This window comes from Papio anubis, chromosome 2, assembly GCF_008728515.1.
Source record: "Papio anubis isolate 15944 chromosome 2, Panubis1.0, whole genome shotgun sequence".
In the NCBI taxonomy this organism is placed as follows: domain Eukaryota; kingdom Metazoa; phylum Chordata; class Mammalia; order Primates; family Cercopithecidae; genus Papio; species Papio anubis.
Genome location: NC_044977.1, coordinates 48,266,135 through 48,272,485, shown reverse-complemented (window position 1 = coordinate 48,272,485; position 6,351 = coordinate 48,266,135).

Genomic DNA, 6,351 nt, shown 5'->3' with positions numbered 1-6,351 from the left:
GCCTTTGGCCGGCTCCCACAGGTGAATCACAGCAGAGGCCTCTAGGACTTTGGAGCAAGGCTCTGCTATCTTCTGAAGATAACTTGTCTCCTTTCGAGAGACAGCTCTTGGCCTGTTAGAAAGTGAACATTTGACTATGTTTGACTATGTTCAACAGTTGACTATGTTTGACTATGTTCAAGTCACCATGAGACCTAAACTGAGTATCATGAACTGGGTGTTTTCCGACCCATCTAGCCATAAAGTGGGAGGGGTGTGCACAGCAGCATTCCATCATCAAATGAAGTGGTATACATGTGATCTGGCTTGAGCAGGTCCTGAAGATACAAGTAAGTTACATGAGGAAGTGACTCAAATGCCCATGGTCCCCACTTCTGCCACCCGCCTTCTCTCTCCCAGCCTGCCAGTGGCCTCATGGCCCCATGATCAGTTGACAGAGGAAGAGGAGACAAGGGCCTAGTTTACAGATGGCTCTGTACAATATGCAGGTACCACCCATAAGTGGACAGCTGCAGCCCCTTTCTGGGATATCTCTGAAGGACAGTGGTGAAAGGGAAATCGTCCCAGGAGGCAGAACGTCGAGCAGTGCACCTGGTTGTGCACTTTGCATGGAAGGAGAAATTGCCAGATGCGTGATTATATACTGACTCATGGGCTGTAGCCAATGGTTTGGCTGGATGGACAGGGACTCGGAAGAAGCATGATCGGAAAATTGGTGAACTGGGGGAAGAGGTATGTGGATGGATTTCTCTGACCGCAGTATGTGGTCAAAAACTGTGAAGATATTTGTGTCCCGCTTGAGTGCTCACCAAAGAGTGACCTCAGCAAAGGAGGATTTTTATCGTGGGTATTTATCAATCATGACTCATTCTGTAGACACCACTCAGCCTCTTTCCCCAGCCACCCCTGTCATTGCCCAATGGGCTCATAAACAAAGTGGCCATGGTGGCAGGGATGGAGGTTACACATGGGCTTAGCAACACGGACTTCCACTCACCAAGGCTGACCTGGCTGTGGCCACTGCTGAGTGCCCAATTTGCCAGCAGCAGAGACCAACACTGAGCCCTCGATATGACACCATTCCTCAGGGTGATCAGCCAGTTACTTGGTGGCAGGTTGATTACCTTGGACCTCTTCCATCATGGAAAAGGCAGAGGATTGTCTTCACCGGAATAGACACTTACTCTGGATGTGGGTTTGCCTATCCTGCACGCAACGCTTCTACCGAGATTACCATCCTCGGACTCAACGGAATGCCTTATCCACGATCTTGGTATTCCACACAGCATTGCCTCTGACCAAGGCACTCACTTTACGGCTGAAGAAGTGCAGCCGCGGGCTCACGCTCATGGAGTTAACTGGTCTTACCATGTTTCCCATCATCCTTAAGCAGCCGGATTGATAGAACAGTGGAATGGCCTTTTGAAGTCACAATTACAATGCCAACTAGGTGACAATACTTTGCAGGACTGGGGCAAAGCTCTCCAGAAGGCCGTGCATGCTCTGAATCAGCATCCAACGTATGGCAGTTTTTCCCATAGCCAGCATTCACAGATCCAGGAATCAAGGGGTGGAAGTGGATGTGGCACCATTCACCATCATCCCTAGTGACCCACTAGCAAAGTTTTGCTTCCTGTTCCTGGAACATTATGTTCTGCTGGCCTAGAGGTCTCAGTTCCAGAGGGAGGAATGTTGCCACCAGGAGACAAAATAAGAATTCTATTAAAGTGGAAGATTGCCAACTGACCATTTTGGGCTCCTCTGCCTCTAAGTCCACAGGCTAAGAAGGAAGTTAGTGTTGGCTGGGGTGACTGACCTGGACTATCAAGATGAAATCAGACTACTACTCCACAATGAAGGTAATAAGGAAGAGTATGCATGGAATATAGGATTCCCTTAGGTCATCTCTGAGTACTACCAGGCCCTGTGACTAAGGTCAATGGGAAACTACAACAGCCCAATCCAGGCAAATGGTCGGATCCTTCAGGAATGAAGGTTTGGGTCATTCCACCAGGTAAAAAGCCACAACCAGCTGAGGTGCTTGCTGAAGGCAAAGGGAATACAGTATGGGTAGCAGAAGATAATAGTTATTAATACCAGCTACAGCCATGTGACCAATTGCAGAAACAAGGATTGTAATGGTCACAACCATTTCTTCCTTATTTTGTTAAAAATATGTTTGTGCATGTATACACTTGTACTGAGAAAACACCTCCATTTTATTTCCTTTTTTTCCGTTACCATGTGACATAAGATTTATTGATTTTATATCAGCATTTAAATGTTGTTAACTTTATGTAATAGCATTTATGTTAAGGATTAGTGTGCTTCTGGTTGTATGAAGGATAGCTGTATTATGTTAGGGGTAATTATGACCTTATTATTTCCTTTATTTGGAGATTAAATATGATTTCAGGAGATGTGTATGCGTTCAAGTTGACAAGGACTTGTGATGTTAATATATCAAACTGATTGGATTGAAGGATGCCTAGATAGCTGATAAACTTGTTCCTGGGTGTGTCTGCGAGGGTGTTTCCAGAGGAGGTTAACATTTGAGTCCACGGACTGTGAGTGGCAGACCCACCCTCAATGTGGGTGGAGACCATCTAACAGCTGCCAGCGTGGTTAGAACAAGCAGGCAGGAGGTGGGATCAGCTGGCCTGCGGAGTCTTCTGGCTTTCATCTTTCTTCTGTTCTGGGTGCTTCCTGCCCTCGGACATCAGAATCCAGGTTCTTTGGCCTTTGGACTCTTGGACTTACACTAGTGGTTTGCCAGGGGCTCTCGGGCCTTTGGCCACAGACTGAAGGCCGCACTGTCAGCTTCCCTGCTTTTGAGGTTTTTGGACTTGAACTGATCTACTATTGGCTTCTTTCTTCCTCAGCTTGCAGATGGCCTATTGTGAGACTTTGCTTTGTGATGGTGTGAGTCAATTATCTTTAATAAACTCCCTTTCATATATACATATATCCTATTACTTCTGTCCCTCTAGAGAACCCTGACTAATACATTCTCTCTCTCCCAGGGGCCACAGGCTTGCAGGCCTACCTGGCCAGGGAGATGATCTAAATCTGCCTGAGAGGCAGGAGGTGAGGAGCCGGTGCTGGAGGTGCAGTGGCCCTGCCTGGGAGCACCAGCGGCTCCAGCTGCTGCAGCAAGGAGAATGGGGGCCTGGGGCTGCAAGACGGTTTGAAGAGATGTGGGCATCAGCATTTTTTATACGTCATCTTGTGTTTGTGTGTGTGTGTGTTTTAAACACTGGAGCCATAAAACTTCACATTGAAGGAAAACTGCAGGATATAAAACAAAACCCACCTGCAGCTCGGGGCTGGCCTGCAGGCCTGTAGGCCTGTAACTGGTGCAGTTTTCAGCCTGTGCTGACCGTGACTGCAGCAAGGCTACACTGCACGCCCCAGGGACATGGTCTCTGTGGCTGCAGCCACAGGGATCCCTCCCCATTGCCAGGGCTATCTGGCTCTGAGTCTGTGCGCTCCTGTGGGGCAGGCGTCAGCTTCTTGACCTGGTTTTCCTTCATAACTGCTCTCTGAGGGTAGCAGCTGGCCAGAAATCCTTTGCCGAACGGATCCTGGAACCCAGCCCCAGTCCCTGGGCCTCTCCCCACTGGAGCCACTCACCACTGCCAGGCTGGCCACCAGGGTACACTCTTCTTCCCTTGACTTTCTATCCCAAGCCTGGAAGGCATACAGAAGGCTCCTCCTAGCACCAAGGAACCCAGAGAGCAGGAGAATGGAGCAGCAGGGTCACAGCCTGGCTTGCAGTGCCCGTTCTTGGCAAATGCCACAGGTCTGCTACACTCAGCTGTAGGTTCCCAAACACAGCCTGGAACCGCTGCAAACACTTTTCGGGCCTTCTCTGGTTGGTCTATGTGCAAACTAGCAACCTGCCTCTGTCCATAACCCAGTACCCCATGTAGACACAGCGGCTCAGGGGTCCCATCATTCCCGGGAGCCCCTGCCTCCTCCAGACCTTGGTGTGGCCTCTGGAGGGGACAGTAGAGCCACAACTTCCTATAGGAACCAGGTTCACATACTAGAAGGGCCAGGCGGAAGAGCAGTTCTGCTGGTTTTGGGCCTCAATGAAGAAAGATGGGATTTCTTTTCCTACACAGAAACACCCCGAGCAGAAACAGAGATCTTTTGTGCCCACTGATAGGTCTCTCTGCCCAGCCTGTCATTGTCCAGAGCCATGGGTAGTGGAAGGCGGGAAGTACAGGCTCCTTTCCGGCTTCTGCAGAAGCCCTGGGCCAAAGGCCTCTGCTGAGGGCATCCAGCGCTGTGTGCTTCTCCACCCTGGCCACACCCTCAAATCATCGGGTGAGCCTTCAACACACCCAGACCAAGGAAATCCATGGCGCTGAAAGTGGGGAAAAAAAGCAAAGCATGAAGTTTTCTTAAAGCCCCAGCTCTCCAGTGAGTTTCCTGCCTTGGTGCTCCTGGAGATGTTGTCTGGGCAGCTCAGGGGCCTGCAGCCCTGCCTGGGGCAGAGCTCCAGGGACTTGCAGGGTCAAAGGTGCCTGGGGCAAGCTTCCCAGCATCCCAGTCTCCACACTGGCCTCAATGGATGTGAGGAAAGGAAGGCCACTGACTTTCCAGGTCCCTGCTCCACTGGGGAGAGTGCCTGGGGAGGGGCTTCTCTGCACTACCTACAGCCTCCTTCAGCAGCAAAGCTGGCTGGAGTTGCCAGGAGATGCTTGTACAGCTTTAAGGCCCAAGAAATGAGTCCTAACTCATGTGTCCCCCGAAACTGAGTAAAAATTTCTGGCCCCCACCCTGATTCAGAGCCGAGTTCCAGAAATGTGTGGGGGTGAAGCCTCATTTTCAAGTTCATGGGCTTTAGGGACTCATTGATCTTTGACTTTTTTCACTTAGCAGTTTCCTTTTTTTTCAATTAAAAAACGTATAAAACTTGCATAAAATTTACCTTCTTGTCAATTCCAGCATCATTAAATATATTCACAATGTTGTGCAAACATCACCACTGTTCACTTCCAAAACTTCCATCATCCCCACAGAAACTGTGTACCCTTTAAAGAGTAATTCTCCACTCCCCACCCCCGCACTCTGTTCTACTTTTTGTCTTTTATGAATTTTCCTATTCTAGGTACTTCCTAAGAGTGGAATGATACAGTATTTGTCCTCCTGTGTCTATTTCACTTAGAATAATGTTTTTCCTTTAGAGATAGGATCTCGCTCTGTTGCCCAGGCTGGAGTGCAGCGGCACAATCACAGCTCACTGCAGCCTTTCTAGGCTCAAGTAATCCTCCCGCCTCAGCCTCCAAGTAGCTGGTACTACAGGTGCGTGCCACCACACCTGGCTAATATTATTTTTTGTAGAGATAGGGTCACACTAAGTTGCCTAGGCCAGTTGGAACTCCTGGGCTCAAATGATCCTCCCACCTTGGCCTCACAAAACGCTGGGATTACAGGGGTGAGCTGCTGCTCTTGGCCTTGGAATAATGTTTTGAAGTCTCACATATACTGCAGCATGACTCAGATTTGTTTTTTTTTGAGACGGAGTCTAGCTCTGTCGCCCAGGCTGGAGTGCAGTGGCATGATCTCAGCTCACTGCAACCTCCGCCTTTCGGATTCAAATGATTCTCCTGCCTCAGTTTCCCGAGTAGCTGGGATTACAGGCGTGTGCCACCACACCCAACTAATTTTTGTATTTTTAGTAGAGATGGGGTTTCACCATGTTGGCCAGGATGGTCTCGATCTCTTGACCTCATGATCCACCTGCCTCAGCCTCACAAAGTGCTGGGCTTACAAGCATGAGCCACCGCTCCTGGCCTTACTCCTTATGAATAATATTCCATTCTATATACATATCACATTGTGTTTATCTATTCCTGTTGATGGACACTAGTTTCCACTTTTTGGCTAATGTAAATAATGTTACCATGAACATAGGTGTGCAAGTATCTCTCTGAATCCCAGCTTTCAATTCTCTTGGGTACACATCTCAAGAGGGGAGTTGCTGGTCCCATGGTAATTCCATGTTTCTCTTTTGGAGGAATCACCAGACTATTGTCCAAAGTGGCTGCACTGTTTTACATTCCCACCAGTAAAGCACGAGGGTTCTGATTTCTCCACATCTTCACTAACACTTGTTGTTTTTTGTGTCAAGTAGCTCAGTGTGGTTTTGATTTGCATTTTCTGGTGGACTGACAGTGATCATTATATCTTCTTTGGAGAAATATATATTTAAGTCCTTCACTCATTGTTGAATCACTTTTTAAAACTGAGTTGTAGGACTTCTTTATATATTCTGGATATTAATCCCTTATGAGATATATGATGAGTTTTTACTCTTTATAGTGTCCTTTGCCGCACAAA